Genomic DNA, 22,891 nt, shown 5'->3' with positions numbered 1-22,891 from the left:
ATACCAGAGGTTCAGGTAGGCTAGCAATTGCATCCCGGCCAATTCAGTTAGCTATGCCCACTTCTACAGGTAGTTATTTAGGTACTCCACAGTAAAATCCTACCTAGGATAGCTAGAAAGCCGCACCTGCGTCTATAACAGGCCATCTTTTGACTGAAATTGTTACAATTGTGGGGAGCCTAGGCATATGAGGAGGGAATGTCCCCTCCTTTTTATAACTGACCCCGCATAATAGTAGACCAGAGTAGTGGTACTAGTGGGCAACAGTGGTAATGGTAGGGGATGTCCACAAGGTGAATGAGGAGGAAATCAGAGAGGCCATGAAGGCCAGGAAAATGGTAATGCAGGTGCAGGAGCAGAGCAGCCAGGCAGAGAAGTTGCCCGTCTGGATGACAAGGCTCATTTTTATGCCTTTTCGGGCAAGACCAAGGCTAAGCTATCTAATGCAGTAATCATAGGTACTATTCTTGTTTGTAATCGGGAGGCTACTGTTTTGTTTGATCCAGGTTTCACTTATTCATATGTGTCAGAGAGATATGCCTTGGGTTTTGATGTACTTTGTGATGTACTTGATGCTCTCATCCATGTTTTTATCCCTGTTGAAGAGTCTTCCATAGTCACCCAAGTCTATCGTGCTTGTTCAGTTATGCTTATGGGATTCGAAACTTGGGCTGACTTAGTGATTTTAGACATGACTGATTTTTATGTGATCTTAGGCATGACTTGATTTTCCTTGTATTATGCTGCACTTAAATGTAATGCTAAAACTGTGACTTTAGATATCCCGGGGAGGGAAAGGTTAGAGTGGAAATAGTGTACAAGATTAAGCCAACTAAGGTCATATCCTTTCTCCATGTTAGAAAAATGGTGGGGCAGGGTTGTTTGCCCTATTTGGTTGTTGATGTAGAAAGTTCCTCTATCGAGTCTATTCCGGTGGTGTGAAAATTTCCATATGTGTTTCCTACGGACTTGCCTGGTATGCCTCCCAATAGAGACATAGATTTTTGTATCGATTTGGAGCCGGGCGCTTGCCCAATTTCTATTCTTCCCTACTGCATGACCCCAACAGAATTGGGGGAGCTTAAAGCTCAAGTCCATAAACTCTTAGATAAGGGATTTATCCATCCTAACGCTTTTCCCCATGTGCTCCGGTGTTATTTGTTAAGAAAAAGAATAGTAGCATGAGAATGTGCATAGATTACTGGCAATTGAATAAGGTCACCATTCGAAATTAATACACATTATCGCACATAGATGACCTTTTTGATCAATTTTAATGTGTGTCAGTCTTTTCAAAAATTGATCTTAGGTTAGAATACCATCAATTGAAGATTAGGCGCGAGGATGTGCCCAAAATAACTTTTAGAACACGATATGGGCATTGTGAATTTTTAATGATATCTTTTGGACTAACCAATGCACCTGCAGCCTTCATAAGTTTGATGAATGGAGTTTTCAAGTCATTACTAGATGCTTTTGTAATTGTGTTTATAGATGATATACCGGTATATTCGAGGAGTGAGCAAGAACATGCAGACCATCTTCGCATTGTTCTAGGTATTCTGGGGAAACAGAAACTGTATGCAATTTTTTTTAAATGTGAATTAAATTTGCCTTTAGTTTCCTTCTTGAGTCATGTTGTTTCGAAGGAAGGGGTAATGGTAGACCTAACAAATATTGAAGCGATTAAGAAGTGGATTCTTCCTAGCTCGGTGATGAAAGTGAGGAGTTTTCTGGGACTTGACAGTTATTATCGCCAGTTCATGAGTAACTCACTTCTATTGCCACCCTTTTAACAAGATTGACTCAAAAGGAGGTACCATTCGAGTGGATCGACATATGAGAAGAGAAATTTCAAAAGCTTAAGACTCTTCTAACGATAACACCCATCTTGACCATGCGGTTTAAGGTAAAATTTTTATTGTTTATTGTGATGCTTCATATTTAGGTTTGGGTGTTGTGTTGATGAATGATAAGAATGTTATAGCCTATGCTTCGCAGAAATTGAAGGTTCATGAGAGAAACTACCCGACTCATGACTTGGAGTTGGCAGTGGTAGTGTTCTCTTTGAAAATCTAGAGGCATTATCTCTATGGTGTCAAGTGAGAGGTGTTTACTGACCACCGCAGTTTGCAACATGTATTCACCCAGAAAGATTTCACTTGAGACAATGAAGATGGATAGAGTTTCTCAAAGAATGTCCAGATAAGGCTAATGTGGTGGAAGACGCATTAAGCCGGAAACCGGTTAGCATGGGTCGTCTAGCCTGTTTGGGAACCTGCAAGCTGCCCCTGTCGAGGGAGATTCAGGGCTTAGAGGCCAAATTCATGAGGCTAGGAATCTCAAAAAGGGATGGGGTGATGGCCAGTGTTAATCTAAGTCCCACATTTATTTAAGAGATTAAGGCCAAACAATTTGAGGATGCGGACTTGAATAATATCAGAGAAAAAATGTTGATGAGCAAGACCTAAGATGTAGTCCTTGATGCAGGTGGGGTGCTCAACATTAGGAGAACGATTTGTGTTCTCCGGGTAGATGGCATAATTCAGAAAGTTTCGTACGAATCTCAAGGTTTGCGGTACTCTATTCGTCCTAGTGTGACCAAGATGTATCAAGACTTGAAACGTCTATATTGGTGGCCAGGTATGAAGAAAGACATATCTAAATATGTGGATAAGTGCCAAAATTGCCAGAAGGTAAAATATGAGCACCAAAGACGTGTATGTTGCTCTAAAGGATGCCCATTCCAGAATGAAAGTGAGAAAGGATAGCTATTGACTTCGTGGTGGGACTCCCTAAGACCTTGGGGAAGTATGATTCCATTTGAGTGGTGGTTCACAAATTTAAAAAGTTATCCCATTTTATTCTAGTTAGAGCGAACTACAATGCACAACAGTTGGAAAAGATTTATGTGAAATAAATAGTAAGGCTGTACGAGGTGCCCCTTTCTATCATTTTTGATCGTGATCCGCAGTTCACCTCTAATTTTTAGGGAAAGTTGCATGAAGAGTTGGGCACTCAACTCACTTTCATCACAACCTTCCATCCACAGAAAGATGGACAGACAGAGAGGACTATCAAAGTATTGGAAGATATGTTGAGAGCATGTGTGATCGATTTTGGGGGACAATGGGATAAGTTCTTGCCTCTGTATGAGTTCTCCTACAACAATAGTTACCACTTCAGTATTGGGATGGAGCCATTCGAAGCCCTGTATGGGAGGGGATGTAGGTCTCCCATAGGGTGGTTTGAAGCTGGAGAGGTGGAACCCTTGGGGGTTGACCTAGTAAAGTATGCGCAGAATAAGGTAAGGAGCATCCAAACCAAACTTCTAGCTGCTCAGAGTCGACATAAAGAGTATGCAGATCATAAGGTAAGGGCATGACATTTCAGGTTGGTGAACAATTCCTTCTGAAAGTGTCACCCATTAAGGGTGTGATGAGATTCGGCAAGAAGGAAAAGCTTAGTCCTCGATATATTGACCCATTTGAGATTCTTGACTATGTAGGCAGGTGGTTTATAGGCTGGCTTTACTGCCTAGCCTATCTAGAGTTCACCCAATATTCCATGTGTCCATGTTGAAGAAGTATCATGGGGATGGTGATTTCATCATAAAGTGGGACACAGTTCTACTAGACAAAGACCTTTAGTATTAGGAGGAACCGGTTGCAATCCTTGATTGTGATGTCCAGAAATTGAGGACTAAGAAGATCAACATGGTAAAGGTGCAATGAAAGCATCGTTCGGTGGAGGAAGCTACTTGGGAAATCGAGAAGGAGATGCGAGACAAATATCCTTGACTTTTCGATGACCCAGGTACTACTCTATTCCTAACTTAGCCTAGGTTTTCCTAGTTTGTCACTCGGGGTTGAGTGAACGATAAATTGGTATCTATTGTAACAACCTACTTCCGTCATTATAGGAAAGCCAATTGGAAAGCATTTTGGTCTAGAAAAGTTTGCGGTAGTGATTTGAAAAATTGGAGCCTAGATTAGACTTGAACGAAATCTAAGTTATGTGGTGTTATGCACCATTTTTACCGAAATTAAATAAAGCACAACTTATAGACTCTAAAAGGATTAATTACTGTATAGAGTCGCCACCTAATTTATTAAGAAAAATAAGAAAAACTTATCTATTGCATGACATGTATGACTCACGTTTCAATCTGCGAAAAACCAGTATAGATTCTAGGTAACGTACATTATTCCAAAGGGAAGTGTTAGGCACCCTTCAAAATCTACAAAATGTGGTATCCGATTAGACTTAATTTATCAAAGAGGGAAGAGATAAAATTAATATTTTACGAGTATAATATATATATATATATATATATATATATATATATATATATATATAAAGAAATATGTACTAAAATTGTATAAAAATATATGTATAGAAGAGTATATATCAAGTAATTAATGTATATTATCGTCAACTATGCGTATGAAAATATGAGAAAGACGACATAAATATATATATAAAAAATAGCTTTTATGCAATATTAAAAGAATTGCACTTTATTAATGTGAAAAAAAACTCTTTTACCATATGAAAAGAAAAACACTTTTGAATAGCATTTTCGGAAGATATCTTTGAATACTTGTAGAAACACTTGGTAAAATATTAGTAATGAATAAATAATTATCAAAATAATTAAAAAATATATGTGTGAATTCTATTATATAGTGGGCTTAGATGTGTAACTGTAATAAGTATTATATCCCCTATTTTCAAATAAGATGCAACGTAGCCAGACTCATTAAAAAATTAATTTAATAGTTTTTAAAGAAAGAATTTAAGAAAAATATTAATCTTAAGGGAGTCACCATAATTTTAGAACAATTAGGAAACTAATTAATTATTTTAAAATGTCTACGAAATCAACATATTCTAGGTAAGGGGTTGAAGTGATTTCGAAGGGAAGACATTAGCACCCTTCAGAATCCACAACTGTGGGTTCTGGCTGAACTCATTTTTTTAATTAAGGAGATAAAATATTGAACAAATATATAATGAAATATGTACAAAGAGTAAACTAAAGCAATAATATAAGGAATGGCCTAATGTTTGTTTGCCTAACGTCAATAATATACACATAATAAATTAAAAATATTATTCTAACTTAATTCGAATAGCTTTCTCAAGGAGAAACTTTGGGTTAGATACCTGTAAAGATACTTAGTAAAAGTGTTAGTAAGGGATAAATATGAATAAAAATAAAAATAAAAAGAAATAATAACTCAAAAATTAAAACCGTCTTATAAATATGGAAGGCCTTGGAAATCGACAGTTATTTCTTAATCGGCCAAATCTGAAAATAATACTAATAACAATAAACACTAATTTAGTAAATAAAAGATACAACATCAAGGTGGTTACTCCACCAAAACCTGCAATATTCCAACCAAAATTTCCAAAAACAACGAATAGAAAACATCAATGAGTCATCAAGCAATAAATTAAAATAAAATAAAATAATATAAAAATGGCTCTTGGGAACTAGAGCTAGGAGTTGGCGAACTTTGGTTACCATTTTGGGTAGCCATTAATGAGTGAGCATTGCATCGCCCCTCTAAATTCTGCCTCTAACGTGGGTGCAGGAGGAGTAGCAGGAACTTGAGGCGCCTCCGCATAACTCACAGGTCGGCCTCTAGCCTTTGCCAGGCGTACCTCAGACTGGGGCATCTCCGCATTATCGGCATTCCTTTGGCTAGTAGTACATTTCAGAGGCATTATCTGTAACGTATAAACACACAGATTAGAAGGGATGTTTTATAGAGTTTAACTCCATCGCACGAATTCAGAGTATGAAAGAGGAGAAACAATTCCTAATGTCCTATAGCCTCATACTTATAAGTGTGGTGCAGAACACACCTATAAGCAAGACTTTACTAGACACGGCTTCATAGACTCTTTAGGACTCTTGAACTCTGTGCTTTGATACCAAGTTTGTCACGCCCTGGGAGGGTACCCTAGGCGTGGCCAGCACTCGAAGACCATTTCTGACCTCTGAGCAAACCACCTGGTCCAGTCATACTATTATTCAGTCACATACACTCAAGGGAAGACTCCATCATAAACATATCATTTCATATTAGAGGGGCCGGAGGCCAAACACTATCAACCCAACAGCAAATATAATAAGACTCCTTAAAAATAACAGTCCAACCTCCCCACACTCTAGTCTATTGAAGCCTCTATCAAGTCTAGGAGGTGCCAATGACAAGCCCATGGCTACCAATACTCAAAATAAAGGAAACGATAACAAAACTATACAAGAAAGCTCAACATCCTCCGGAAACTAGGAGGACTCACCACGTAGCAGGAAGTGTGTAGATAATCAATAGTGCGTCGGTTGATGATCTCTGATACCTGTCTCTACATCATGAAATGATGCAGGCCAAATAGCGTCAGTACGTAGAATGTACGAGTATGTAAAATGGCCGGATGAAGAAACATCAAGAAAACATCAATATCAACTCAGGACCTCAACTCATACATGCATGACAACTCACTCAAATGTCCTAAGTCTAACAAGGATAGTTTAGACGGGACTAACTCATAAGCCACTCAACTCAACTGACTCAGAGCACTATCAAGACCTAAATGGGAGTTTCTCTTATTCGACAACCATCACCTATGAGCCAGTGATATTACAACAATTAAACGTTGTTGCCACGTCCGTCCATACCTTGCCAGGGCATGAACGCCTCCCTAATCATGAATACCATCGATTAGTCAAGTCCTATCATTTCAGGATAATAAAAATGGGAAACATCCGACTTTAATGGTTCGATCTCACGAGAAGCATCCGACTTTAACGGTTCTATCCCTTCCTACGTTGGTGATGTAGTTTCTGGGGTTTGAGTATAGACTGTAATCTCACCCGCTTCGGTGCTCGATACTCCTCCCATGACTCCATGCTCATAAAACTCCCTCCAATTATCTCAAATAAGCTCTCACAGCTAGTTTCATGTGGAACATTGCCCACTCATCAACTTTATCCTCATTTCAACTCAATTAAGTCATAATGGCAAGTCTCATTTAGGACCTTGTCCACTCGTCAATTCTATCCTCCAATCAACTCAATCAAGCGTCGTTTAGATAAGCATTTATGACATTTCCTCAAGACTCATCATAACTCGATGGCTTTAGCTCAACAATTCAAGATTTCAGGAAATTGACTTATGCAACATAATCACATGGTTAAAGAGATCAACAAAACATATTAACAAGTCCTCTCCATCAACTCACACTAACATGAAGGTTTTAGAAACTTCTTAGCTCAACAACATCAACACAAACAAAGTCAAATTAGTAGGAGACAAAACTCATTCAAACATAAACCATACCAAGAAACTCCACTCTCATGAACCTCTAACCTCAAAGCAAGAGTAGGGCACATGGGTGGACTCATCCCATGTTTTAGATAGCCTTACATACCTTAGTGAAGACTTGAAGAAAACCTTGATATTAGGTCTTCAATGGGGAACTCGAATCTTAAAACTCTTGGAAGCAATTCCTTGTTAGAAATGGAGAAAAAGAAGAAGAGAGAGAGAGACTCCTAGGGCTTTTTAAAGAGAGAGAGAGAGCTGAAAATATGATCTCAAAATGGTCTAGGGTGATACATATATAATTTGGGACAATTTCCAAATTGCCCCTTCTCAAAAGTTCTGAAAAATAGGCATAAATGCTCCTGGCGCGATAGTGGCACATCACGCTATTGCAGCGCCAGGTCGATTACGCCTAAAACCTGCATACCTCGTAGTGGCGCGTTGCGCCAGGGACCAAACTACTAAGGCATGTTTCTGGCGCGATAGTGGCGCGTCGCGCCCTTACAGCGCCAAGGCCATATTTTCTGGGTTCTGGAAATTAGGCTTGAAAAACCCTGCATAACCCAGATTATCGTCTTTCAAAAGATAGGGTCGTTAGAAGTCGACCCCTTATACGAACTCATCCCAAGACTTAGCCACGACGAATCTCTTAGATTTAATTTGGTCGTAGGGCCCCCTTGTGACCCCACATCACCTCCAACATCCTTAAATTTATCGGGGACTCATCCTAGCTCATGCATACGCTCCTCAATACTCGAGTTCGACCCTACCCGTATACAAAAAGGGTCCGAATCCTAGGGAAATTTTTTGAGGGGTATTACATTTGTGTACGCTTGTTGATGACTGTAAAAATTGTGTGACTATTAAAATTTTACCATGACAATAAATAGATAAGAATCTTATTATTTACGAAACTAAAAATGTTTATCCATAAATTATTAAAAGAGAAAATCTGAGAATAAATTCATGAAAATCCTAAAATAAGGATAATTATTAATAAAAAAATTGTAAACTAAAAAAAATATTTTAAAAAATTATTTTGTGTTCTTTAATGATCAAGAAGTCTGAAGACGTTAATTTTAAACACAGAGAGCTAAAATTGGGTGTTAACAGTTTGTCCCTCTTTGCTCGATGAAAAAAGATGAATTGTCGGGCAAAGGCGTTAACTGAGTAGCTAATTTTGGCTGACTTGTGAGACGGTCATAGTGTGACCAGGTGGAATGATATGGGATTGTGAAAAATGTTACGGTCGAGACTTTGGTTTCAAATCGCCAAGATATCTCTGGTTTTACGAGAATCAGGCCGTGTGTAGTTCTAGATGAAAAGTTGCGATAAATTTTGATTGACTCTCAAAATTTGCCCAGTGTTGAATCGTGATGACATTGTTTTCTTTTGTGATAATGGTAAAAAGAATTTAGTACAAATGGAGGGCCAAAAATATAATGTACAGGGTCTTTGACTGGCGGGCAACAAAAATGTAAAAGCCCATAAAATGTACTTAAAAGGCAAATGCCTATATTAAAAGGTGGGTGCTTGGAAAATTTATTGAAAACACTCACTAGAGTGTAGATACATGCATTAAAAGGTGGGTGCATGTAAAAATGTACTAAAATACTTGCATTATAAGGTGGATTCTTGTAAAATGTACTGAAATACCCGCATTAGAAGGTGGGTGCCTATAAAATGTACTGAAATACCCGCATTAGAAGGTGGATGCCTGTAAAATATGCTGAAATACCCCCATTAAAAGGTGGGTGCTTAAAAAATATGCTGAAATACCCGCATTAGAAGGTGGACGCCTGTAAAATGTAATGAAATACCCACATTAGAAGGTGGGTGCCAATAAAATATGCTGAAATACCTGCATTAAAAGGTGAGTGCCTATAAAATGTACTGGAATATCCTCATTAGAAGGTGGGTGCCTATAAAATGTGCTGAAATACCCGTATTAACAGGTGCGTACCTATAAAATATGTTGAAATACACGCATTAGAAGGTGGGTACCTATAAAATGTGCTGAAATACCCGCATTAGAAGGTGAGTGCCCATAAAATGTGCTAAAACACCTGCATTAGAAGGTGGCGCCTGTAAAATATAATGAAATACCCTCATTAGAAGGTGGAGGCCTATATTTGAATTTAAAATGCCTGTATTTGGAGGTGGAAAACATGAGTTATTTTTTTATTTTCATTTTTTTGTGTTTGTTTTTGTAAGAAATGTTAAAAAATGAACAAGACAGAATCACATCATAACTTCAGTTGGTACCAACAATTAGTATTGTGCATAAGAATTTTACCGTCTTTTCTCAACTAACCAAGATCAACATCAAAGTAATTCCTATAGTTTCAAGTGGTACCTCAAACATACCTAAGTGTCGACATGATTTGTTCATCTTGTTTCAAAATAAAGTTTAGAACTATATCTGTCCCTCATATTTCAAGTGTCCTCACCACAAAGAAAGTCCTAATTTTCACATATTGGAATATTTTAATTTTAGGACATTTTGGAAAGTACGCTTACGCTCAGAATGATATTCATACATGCAATTGTGATACCATAAGCTTGGCCTTCATGTAAACCTCTACTAATATGAGAACATTTGAAATGAAATCTTGTAGGGCTTGTTACTGGATTGTAATGTAGGCTTAGGGAAGGGTAGGATAGTCATTTAGGATAAAAGTAACTTAATTCCTTCCTGAGCATTGCACTAAATTTGTACTTTCAATGTTTTTATGCTTTTAGCGCTTGATCTCATTGTTGTCCCTTTCTTGTGTACTTTTGGACATCTTTTGAAGCTTAGCGTGTCTGAGTTTTTCCCTTCTCATCATTTTTTGAAGTTTCTCTTTTTTGTTTGGAGTATTCTTTCTCTTCTGTTGCAATTTTGGCTGCTTGAACTTGTGGGAAATTTTTAACTGTCTTTTCTTTTGAAGTCATTCTTGCATCCTAAACTTTGAAGGATTTTTCAATTTTTGTCTTTGACTACTTTGAACCTTGAATATTCTTTTGTAACTCACACATCTTTAGTGCGCTAAAAAAGGTCAGAGTAAGAGAGAGATAGTGCATATAAGCACTCTAAAAGGATATAGTCTAAAATGTGGTTGTACAAAAAATAGGTTTAGGCTCAAAGTGGGACATGCTAAGGATTAATGTCATTTGGTAGGTTTTTGAAAGGCACAAATGGGTCAAAGAAGGCCTATAGTTATTTTTCAAATCAAACATTACTCATAATTTCTCCTCAATAAATATTTAGGCCAAGTTCTAGATCAACATTGCAATGTAATGAATTAATTTAAGGCTCACCACACAAACGCACATGAAACAATGAGGTTGATTTTGTTCTTGCACTAGATGTATGCAAGAGAATTTTCTCAAGTGTCACTTAGGTGCAATTAAGAGATACCAAAAGAATCTATTTCCTCATGCACACTTCTAACTATGTTGGTACTAATCATGTTCAGACTTTGATTCATTTTTTTAAAAAAAATAGGACTGAACCCAAATGAGGGTTGCTTACATATCTTGTAGAAAAAAAGAATTAGGTTTGCATAGTTCAGGCAACTATAGTTTAAGATGCTAAGCAAGATTTTTTTTTGATTTTTCGTAAAGAATAATGAACCCAAAAGGGTTGCCTACATTCTCATTGAGATAAGAATGAGGTTCGAGTAGTTCATGAAGATATGGACTAAAATATATGTATGAGAATGTATTCATGTGTTGAAGGAATGCAAGACAAAGAAAACCAAAGATATTTACTGAATATATAAAAAATATGTACAAAATTAAATGCAAGGGTATAGACAAACTCGGAGAGATGCCTCATAAGTGCGATGTTGATTGACATCTTCAGTGAGAGAGTGCATCCTGAATGCTCAAGGTACAATTATATTACAATCCCGCAGTTGTTTGTGGGAATCATTCATTGTTGTGATAGTCTCCTGATAGTTTTTGAGGATGACATATTGTGGCCCCTTGATTGTCTGGGAGGGCATATTTTATTGTGTTGTTTCTGAGATGCCCTTTATGATTGTGAATTATTGTTACCATCCCCACCTGCTGGTAGGGTTGTTTCTCTAATATAAATATGAGAAATGAGTGAAAGCAGTGAGGCCATAATAACTAATTTAAAAAATATGACCGTTTGATAAAAAACTCCCCTAATTTTTCTGCCCTATTTAATATTGATGCCTCAAAAAGTTCGAGGTTTGATATTATCTCATGTGAAGATAAGGGATCATTTAACCTGCAAGAATCAAAAAACAAAGTATTAGAGTCGCTCTAAGATTATAAGACTAAAAGGGATTAGAGTTTGGCCATGTGGCCAAGTGATGCGTCCGATTTAAAATCGAATGTTAATGTGATTCTTCCATGAGTTTCAAGGATGATGTTGTTCCTCCTTTGCCGCTGTAGGAAGGATTGATTGATTAAGGAAGTGTTGAACTCTTAATTTTGAAAGTGAAGGACGAAACTCCATATTTCATAACCTACGATGCTCGAAAAAAACTTATGTCCTATGCTTTGGGATCAAATTCGAGTGAAGGTTTGAATGTAAGGCTAATATTGACACTGATGTTAGGGAGATTTGTATTTAAGAGAATTGTTGACTTGCGCTCTTAGCAAAACTTTGGAGAGCGTATTTGAACTATTTCAAAAAACTTGCCCCAAGTTTTTAAATTATGAAGAAGTTATTTTCAAACAGTGAAAGACTTTATGTCGGGTTGCCTATTTATCTTGCCCGGACAAAAAACCAGGTCAAAACGCAGTTCAAACCTAAACATACCTATACGTGTTTTGTATGATTACTATGGATTAATGATTGTGTTTAAAAGAGGTGAGGCTATGAGTTTGAGTATGGCTCTGAACAAATGTATTTCTAGAATGTAAAGAATGTACAAGACAATGTTAATAATATTTTGAACTAGATGATAAAGTTCAAAAAGAATGATACTAAAGATCATAATAGATGTAAAAAAATGTTATGACTCTGAAAGATGTTTGTAGAGACGGAAATGAATGTGAAGTATTGAAAAAATTCCAAGCTCAACATAGGCCAACCAAAATTATTGAAAAACATGGACGAGACTGAAAATGATGTGTAAAGTATATATGTGCAAATAAAGAATGTGTATTAAATGTAAGATAAAATATAAAATACGCAAAAACATGTATCAAACAAAAATATAACAAATAAAAATAGAAATTCATACGGCTCAAGTATCAATAAAGAATATTCTGACAACTGAGTGAAAATGCATAGTAATCTAAACGCGCTGACTCTGAAATTAAGGAGTTTTGAAAATATTCTGGAGAAGTGCAAGACACTTCATCGCATGTTCAGTGTGTGATAGTGCACAATCAAGACTCAATAGAAATGAAGTGACAAAATATAGTGTCAATAAATATACAACTATGGTCCATAAATAAATATTGAATTTAAAGATTGATAATAATATAAAGAATTTATGTATAAATAATGAACACAAATTTATGTACAAAATACACAATTCATAGTGTGCGAAAAGAATCAAAGAATTTAAAATTAAATTGATATGTGAAAAATATGAACAACAATACCTCCCTCAATTGAAAAATTGAGTCTATCATGGTTAAAACCTGAATTGTTTTCCAGCAGAGTCGCCAATATATTATGCCCTATTTTTATGAGGTTAAATAAATCACAACTTATAAACTCTAAAAGGATTAATTATTGTATAGAGTCGCCACCGAATTTATTAAGAAAAATAAGGAAAACCTATTTGATGAATGACATGTATGACTCATGTTTCAATCTGCAAAAAAACAATTTAGATACTAGGTAAAGGTTTACATTATTCCATAGAGAAGGTGATAGGCACCCTTCAAAATCCACAAAATGCGGTACCCAGGTAGATTTAATTTATCAAAAAAGGAGGAGATAAAATACTTATTTTGTAAGTATAACACACACACACACACACACACACACACACACACATATATATATATATATATATATATATATATATATATATATATATAAGAGTATGTATCAAATAAATAATGTACATTATCGTCAACAATGTGTATGAAATATGAGAAGACGATATAAATATATATATAAAAAATAGTTTTTATGCAATATTAAAAGAGTTTCTATTTATTAATATGAAAAAAATAACTCTTTTACCATATGAAAATAAAAACACTTTTGAATAGCATTTTCGGAAGATATCTCCGAATATCTATAGAAAAACTTGGTAAAATATTAGTAATGAATAAATAATTATCAAAATAATTTAAAAATATATGTGTCTAAAAATAGAATTCTATTATATAGTGGCCTCAGATGTGTAACTGTAATAAGTGTTACATCCTCTATTTTCAAATAAGAAGCAACGTTGTGAGACTCATTAAAAAATTAATTTAATAGTTTTTAAAGAAAGAATTTAAGAAAAAATTTGATCTTAATGGAGTCACCATAATTTTAGGACAATTAGAAAACCAATTAATTATTTAAAAATGCCTACGAAACCAACAGATTCTAGGTAAGGGGTTGAAGTGATTTCGAAGGGAAGGTATTAGCACCCTTCAGAATCCACAACTGTGGGTTCCGACTAAACTCATTTCTTTTAATTGAGGAGATAAAATATTGAACAAATATATAATGAAATATGCACAAAGAGTAAACTAAAACAATAATATAAGGAACGACCTAATGTTTGTTTGCCTAACATCAATAATATACACAATAATAAATTAAAAATATTATTCTAACTCAATTCGAATAGCTTTCTCGGGGAGAAACTCTGGGTTGGATACCTGTAAAGAAACTTAGTAAAAGTGTTAGTAATGGATAAATATGAATCAGAATAAAAATAAAAAAAAATAATAACTCAAAAATTAAATCCGTCTTATAAATGTGGGAGGCCTTGAAAATCGATGGTAATTTTTATCGCCAGATCTGAAAATAAAACTAATAACAATAAACACTAATTTAGTAAATAAAATATACAACATCAAGGTGGTTACTCCACCAAAACCTGCAATATTCCAACCAAATTTTTCAAAAGAAGTGAATAGAAAACATCAATGAGTCATCAAGCAATAAATAAAAATAAAATAAAATAAAATAAAATAAAAATGGGTCATCAAGCAATAAAGTACGGAATATCAATGATTAAAGCAAACATTAAAGTAAATAGAACAACAATCCAATTGTCTCAACTCAAACACACAAAAAAAAGTAATGGAAAAAATTATTTTTTTTAAAAATGCACAGTTGATTTTTACAAAGCAATATCATAAAGTAAATATAGTAATAATGTCAAACTGATGCAAAATGATAATAAGAAAAATATATAAACCACAATATCATAAAAAATAAAATTTGTAACAGATTTAAAACATTACAAATAGAAAATAACATAATAGGTTGTCAGAGTTTCAAACCTCCATCGATGTAATGGAGCTTAGAGCTTGAAAAAATATAATATTGTAACGACCTATCCCCATTATTATGGATAGGCCAATGAAAAATAATTTTGGGCCAGAAAACTTTGAGTAGTAACTTCCAGAATAATCTAGCCTAGGCCAGACTTGGATGAATTCTGAGTCAGGTAAACTCTAGGGTAAACTTGTAAATTATGGGGGATTGAATCTCTAATTTGAGTAGGTAAGCTAATAGACAAGATGATATGGAATATTTAAGGCTTTGCAAAATTGCATTCGGGCGAATAAAACTCCCGGAATTGGACTTGATGTGAAGGGTATACTTTAATATGTCGTTGGAGGGGGATGTGTTGTGAAATGGGAGTTTGGAGCTCAAGCTCCGAACTCTCTATCTCTACCAATCTCGCTAGAGCGAGAGCAGGGCAGTCAGAATGGGATGGGTCCCACCAGAGCGGGACAGTAGTGACTTTAGTCGGAAAAAATCCCCAAAATAATCTTTTTCTGCAAAAAAAGTTTCTAGAAAGACAGGAGGCGACCTAGGGTGATTTTCATCAATTACCCATGAAATTCCATGCTTAAGGTAAGGATTTTACTCTCTAAACTCATCATTTTATTCCTAGTACCTAGAAACTATGGTTGGTAATCATCGGGGGAGCGTTTAAATTGAAACTAATGGTGGGAAATAGACCTAGGGTGGAGTTAAGATCATGGATTTTAGCATTGGGTAAGAATTGAGTTATAATTCTTGTGAATTAGGCTATTTTATTGATCCTTGTGTATATGTGACTTGTGTTTAGACCAAGAACTAGCAGAAAGAACCCGAAAAGGGAAAGTTCTTGCACTTTAAGGTTTTTGAAGCTTGAATTCAAGGTAGATGATGGTTTTGTTTCCCATACGTGTTTCATATACTTGTTAAATTGCTTCATGATATGCATATGTGTATATAAATAGGGAAACATGCTAGATTATATGTTAAATGATCACTTGCTGGCCTGTTTTTGTGATGAACTTATTCTTGGTGATATAATGCTATAAATACTGAATGTATTTATGATTGTGGTATGTTTGGATCGAGTGTCATGTTCCGACATATAAATTAGATTATTTGTCACATTCCAACACATATTTGGATCTGGTGTCACATTCTGACATATATTTGGATCGGGTGTCACATTCTGACATATATTTGGATCGGGTGTCACGTTCCGAACAAGGTTGAATATTTACAAGTCCCCTGAGAGGACCCTTATGTGAAGTTATATCATGTTGAAGATATTGAATTGTGGTCTTGCTGAATATGTTTGGAGATGAGATTGGTTAACTTATTCTGTATGTATGTGTATATATATATATATATATATATATATATATATATATATATATATATATATATATGCTTGTTATGTTGAGTTTACTTTTCTATGATCCGCTTACTGGTTAACCGCATGATCCTACCAGTACACTGCTATTTTTGTTTACTGATACTATACTTATTCTGCCTTTTATTGAGTACAGGGCATATTTAGCTGGCTGCGGAGAGACCTCAATTAGAAGAGTGAGACTTGTTTGAGTTCAAGGGTGAGCTGTATATTTGAAGCTGTCGTCGACTCTTCTTTGTTCTAGTCCTTTTTCCACGACTAAGATTTCAAACACTATTCTAGTTTTATGACTTCACATTTGGAGTGTTACCCCTTTCTTATACTGATATTTGGTTAGAGTTTTGGCATGAACGACTTTCAATTCCTAGGATATTTTCGCATTTTGGTTTGTTGTTTAGATTATTTTGCTGAGTTTATGTGGACTCAATATTATTTCTGATTTTATTCTTTCTTCCGTAAGTCTTTAGTTGTTTATCTCTTAAGTTCAATAGCTTGGGCTGTAAGAATGGTTCTCCTATTAGAGGGTTAGTATGGGTGCTAGTCACAGTGGGTCGGGGTCGTAAAAAAGTTGGTATTAGAGCCTAGGTTCGTTGATCTCATCGTACCAAAATGAGTCTAGTAGAGTCTTGTAGAATGGTACGGAGATGTCTGTAGTTTTATTTGAGAGGCTACGAGATTTAGAAAAAGTTTTGTTGTCTTCTTTTCTTTTTATTCTAGAATTTGATTATAATTGGTATCTGGTGATCCAAATTGGTTTCTAACCTCTTCATAAATGATTAACACACGCTATAATGGTGTACGACTCTTGGTTCCAGTAGAGCCAGAGGAAAAGCCTGTTGTTCGAGAGAGAGGTCGAGGTAGAGAAAGGAGTGGGAGACGAGGCAGGGGCAGATAGAGAGTAGCACCCACCAGAGTGAAGGTTCCGAGATGAGGCACCTCCTCCTCCCCAGAATGAATTAGAGGAAGCTATAAAGGTTGGAGAAGAGAAAAAGAATGTTGAATATGAGAAAGACATCCAGACTGGGGCTGCTGGTATTCCCCCTTTGGACCCCATACTAGCTCAGCAAATCATGGCTTTCTTGAGTGGGTTGGCTGGCACTAGAGCCATCACCACCATGCCCGCAGCACCAGCTCCAGTTTCTCATTCTTTTGCTACTACAGCACCGCTGGTAGATGAGGTGGTAGGCATAAATGCCTTCTTTAGACCACTTATGGGTCTTGTAATGATCGATACTGAGCATAATACTCTCACCAATTTCCTAAAGCTAAAACCTCAAGTTTTCCATGGGACTGAGAATAAGGATGCATATGAATTCATCCTTGACTGCTATAAGAGGTTGCACAACCAGGGTATAGTGCATCAATATAGAGTAGAGTTTGTGATATTTCAGCTATAGGGTGAGGCCAAGCAGTAGTGGAGGGTTTATATAGAGTTCTGTTCGATAGTGTTGCCCCCACTTACTTGGGTACAATTGTATGCCTTCTTTCTAGAGAAGTATGTGCCTTATACTTTGAGGGACAGAAAGAAGGATCAGTTTATGGCCATGGAGAAGGGAGGGTTATTAGTGGATGCTTATGAGGTCAAGTTTCATGCGCTGTCCAGGTATGCTACTCAGTTGGTGACTAAAGAAAAAGAGAGGATCAGGTTGTTCTTAAAGGGGTTGAACCCCGACTTGTAAGTACTGTCCATCCATATGACTTCGTCAGGCAGGAGTTTCAACAAAGTCACGGACATTATGAAGAATTTTGAAGGTGTGAGGAGAGATAGACAATCCAAAGCTTTGGCTAAGAATCCCAAGAGCACATGTAATTTCTAGGGATCCTATTCTAGAGGGTCAGGTAGTCTGGTGATTGCAGGTTGGCTAATTCAGTCAGTGATGCCCGCTTCTGTTGTCATTTTTTCAAATATCCCACAGCAATATCCGGCATATGAAGGTCAAGGGGCATCATTTCAGGTAGTCGCTCATCCTTTGATCACAACTGTTTTAATTGTAGAGAGCTGTGACATATACGTAGGAAGTGTTCTCACCCCCGCAGGATAGTTTCTGCACTCCAGCAGGCTAGAGCAGTGGTCCCTATGGCTGGGGGAAGCAGTGGTAGAGGACGTCCATAGGTTGGGCGAGTAGGAAATTCAAGAGGCCTTGGGGGCAAAGGTAATGATAATGCAACTCAGTTTTATTCATTTTCGAGCAAGACCGAGGTAGAGGCGTTAGAAGCAGTTATTACAGGTACTATTCTCATTTGTGACCGAATGACTACTATTTTGTTTGATTAGAGTTCTACTTATTCCTATGTGTCTGTGAAATATGCATTTGGTTTTGATGTAGTGTGTGATATATTATATGCCCCTATTCATGTGCCTACCCCTGTTGGAGAGTCAATCATAGTCACCCATGTGTATCATGCTCGTTCTGTTGAGTTTATGGGATACCAGACTTGGGTTGACTTAGTGAGTTTAGATATAACAGACTTTGATGTGATCTTAGGCATGACTTGATTGTCCCTCTATTTTACTATACTTGATTGCAATGCAAAAAATATGGTTCTAGAGATCCCGAGGAGGGAAAGGTTAGAGTGAGAAGAGGTGTACAAGCCTAAGCCAGATAAAGTCATATCTTTTCTCCAAGCTAGAAAAATAGTAGGGCAGGGTTGTTTGGTTTATTTATCCCATATCCAAAATATGAATGTAGAGTCTCCTTCTATTGAGTCTATTCCAGTAGTGTGTGAATTTTTGGAAGTGTTCCCTTCAGACTTGTCTGGTATGCCTCCTGACCAAGATATAGATTTCTATATTGAATTAAAGCTGGATACTCGTCAGATTTTCATTCCTCCCTACCGTATGGCTCCGGCAGAGTTGGGAGAGCTTAAGGCTCAAATTCAGGAGCTTTTTAATAAGAGGTTCATTCGTCCCAGTGCTTCCCCTTATGGTGCTTCTATATTGTTTGTCAAGAAAAAGAATGGTAGTATGAGAATGTGCATTGACTACCGATAACTAAATAAGGTTACTATCAAAAATTAATACCCATTTCCTCGTATTGATGATCTTTTTGATAAGTTCCAAGGTACCTCAGCCTTCTCAAAGATTGATCATAGGTCTAGGTATCATTAGTTGAAAATTAGGCCTAAGAATGTGCCCAAAACAATGTTTAGAACTAGATATGGGGACTATGAATTTTTGGTGATGTCTTTTGGCATTGACCAATGGACATGCAGCCTCCATGAGTTTGATGAATGGAGTGTTCAAGCCACTCTTAGATTCGTCTGTGATAGTGTTTATAGATTCAAAGAGTGAACAGGAACAGGCAGACCATTTTCAAATTTCCTTCTTAGGCCATGTTGTTTCAAAGGAAGGGTAATGGTAGACCTACAAAAATTTGATGTAGTTAATAATTGGGATCGGCCTAGTTTAATGATTGAGGTTACGAGTTTTATGGTCCTAGCTAGTTATTATCATCGGTTCGTGAAAAACTTTGCTTCTATTGCTACTTACTCGACCAAGCTGACCAAAAAGGAGGTGTCATTCGAGTAGATGGACAAGTGCGAAGAGAGCTTCTAAATGCTTAAAACTCTACTGGCCACAACACTAATTTTGACCCTGCTGGTCGAAGGTAAAGACTTTATTTTTTTTGTGATGCTTCACATTTAGGTTTGGGTGTTGTGTTGATGCAGGATAAGAACGTGGTAGCTTATGCCTCGCAACAGATAAAGGTGCATGAGCGGAACTTCCTAACTCATGACTTAGAGTTGACAGCGGTAGTGTTTGCATTAAAAATCTGGAGTATTATCTATATGGAGTCAAGTGTAAGCTGTTTACTGACTCATGACTAGGAATTTATAATGCAATGAGACAGCGAAGGTGGATGGAGTTGCTCAAAGAAAATGATGTCACTATCCAATTGTCACACCCCGAGAGGGTACTCTAGACGTAGCTGGCACTCATAGACCATTGCTGGTCCCCAAATGAACCACTTGGTCCAACACACATTCAAACTCTCAGCGGAAGGTTTAATATAACTCAAAAGACAGATAGCTCAAGTGGGCACTCAAAATATTAAAAATAATGATTTAATATGCTGAAGATTTCTCAAAAATGATGTGACTCAATGTCATATACCCAATACTGAAGTTAGGTTTTAAAAACAAACTCTGAAACAAACCCATCTAACTCAACTAAGTCTCTGTCTATGAAGCCTCAAACTCGATGCTAGAGAGGTGCCAAGACAAGTCCAAAGCTACCTCAAATGACTATCAACAGAATGATAAGTGAAGGAAATAAATATGAAACCCTCCGAATGCAAGGAAATCTCACCAAAAGCTGAGTTGGATCTGGTCTTCAACAATGCGCATGTTGAGGACCTCTATCAGTTATATCTACATAATAAAATGATGCAATCCAAATGGCATTTGTAATGACCTTGAGGTCATTTATAACAAATTGTGTAAAATTATCATTTTACCCCTATCTTTAGTGCCCCTGAGTATTATTTGATCGATTTGTATAGTTTAAAGTGTCAAAATCTTAATAGTTTGTAAATTATGCAAATTCTTGAGTTTAATAGAGTTAAGAGCTGAAAAATTGATTTTTGATACCAATCGGAGCTACGGGTCTCAAAACAAAATTTTATCAATTCCAGCAGCTCCAGAATGTGGAAATTGGTCTAGGAGTGTTTACAAAATTAGTTTTGGAGTTGTAACGAAGATTTGAGGTCTTGAGTTAGGAATTTAAGAAATTTTAGGTCAAGGTTTGACTTTGGTCAACTTTTGTAGTTTCGATACTCAAAATGGAATTCCAAAAACTCTATTGGATTTGAGGGATGGTTTTTGGTCTAAAAGAAGTGTTTACTGAATTTTTAGAGGTCTCGAGCCCATTTTGGTATTTTGAAGGCCTAAGTTAGTTTAGTTGCGAATTTTCAAGTTTCGAGTCAAGAAGACCTTAAATTTGAATTTTGATAGTTCCATCAGCTCCAAAATATCAAAATTAGACTAGTAGCATTGTCGGCATGACTATCGAGGCAATCGATAGGAGTTTGAAGCCATTTGACGCTTTTAACTTTGAAAGTTAGCCTATGGTTGACTTTGGTCAACATTCTTGGAAAATGCACTCGGATAAAAATTTTGATAGTGCGGTTAGTTCCAGAATGTTGAGTTTGGTCTAGAATGACTCTTCTTTTGCTTTCAAAAGTTTTTGGTCTAATCCCGAGGCACGTTGTGAAATTTGGCTTAAAATAACACTTTGATGTGCGATCCACTTTTATTAAAATGATCTCGTATGATAATTTAAGATGCGCCATTAAATTCAGAATATAGAATTTAGTGGGGTAGCATATCTGGTTTATTTTTATCGGGTTCCAAACGAATTCTGAGGGTCCGTTCGGAGACTTTAAATAATGCAAAAATCAGAAAAATCTAGCGCAAAAGTGCAGATTTTTCTCTCAACTTGGAACCTTCATTTCTTGAGCTTTTCAAGGCCAAATCTGGTGATTCAAGAGGCTATCCTCAATAGAATTTCATAAGGGAGTCTATTGGTGTTGATTAGAAGCTTCTTTGGAGGTAAGATTTGATGTTTTAGAGGTTGCCTCAACCATTTTCGGATTCAGGATTTTATAAATTTTGGAAGATGATTTCTTGGCCATCTTAGATCCAAATTCAATAAATCAAAGCTTGAAATTATGTAGTTTTTTTGTAGGAATCCAATGGTGAGCTCATAAACTTGATTAGGAGCTTTATGTGAGGTAACTTCGCTAATCTAGCCGTTGCCTTTATTATTTTCGAGTTGAAATTTTAATAAATTTTGGAGGATTGTTTCTTGGTCATCTTAGCTCCATTTTTTATGATTCTTGGATCTAAATTATGAGTTTTTCCGCAAGGAACATCGTGGTGAGATTATTCTTTTCCAGTTTCTGCAATTATTATCTTCCAAAATATCTTTAAATCAAGATTTCAAAGGTGACTTATGGGATTTTCTTCTAAATTAGAAAATTATATTTTCAAGATTTGGAACTCGAATCTTGCTCGATTTTAATAGAATTTTTAGCCACGAACTCTACTCAATGTGTAGAATATAATTTTTAAATAAAATTACAAACCCTTTTCAAAAATAATTAGTTTTTGAATCATTTTACTCCCGGTTCCAAAACCGATCAATATGAGTCTCATTGGACTCCTTGTGATGTGTATGTTTCATTATTGATAGTGGGTTGTCATTATAGGCGTTGAATTAGAGATTTGCTTGTCTGATACAGGTGTTAGAGTGCAGTTTTGGCAATCGAGTTTGCTTTGGCTATCCTTCTTTGAGACCGAGATAGGATAATTAGTCATTCATATATTATAAACTTCGGGATGAAATTGTAGTATGAGTTGAGAATGTTATATATATTTTGATGCTTGTATGGGGGCTTATTTATTTATGTGTTGCTGTGTGGGGGCTTATTTGTATTCATAGCCCGTGTGTGGGGGCCTTATTTGTTATCTTATTTGCTTTGAGAGTATGTGATTCATAATTAGCTTTGGAGAGAGGCTTGAGGATATTATTTGACTTGCGATGCCTGCGTGAGGAGTTGAGTGAGGGTTTTGAGCATGCCTGAGTATTAAAATATTGTTGAGAAAGGGGTGAACACTTATATTGAAATATTTCCTTCCCATTGCTATTTATTGAGGGTGAGTATCATGTGTAGGTTAAGTTTTTAGAACTTTGAACCTTGTACTATATGTTGAGTTGAATATTGCTTCCATGCCATATGTTTTTTGATG

This window comes from Solanum dulcamara, chromosome 4 (assembly GCF_947179165.1).
Source record: "Solanum dulcamara chromosome 4, daSolDulc1.2, whole genome shotgun sequence".
NCBI classification, from domain to species: Eukaryota; Viridiplantae; Streptophyta; class Magnoliopsida; order Solanales; family Solanaceae; genus Solanum; species Solanum dulcamara.
This window is presented reverse-complemented; position numbering follows the sequence as displayed.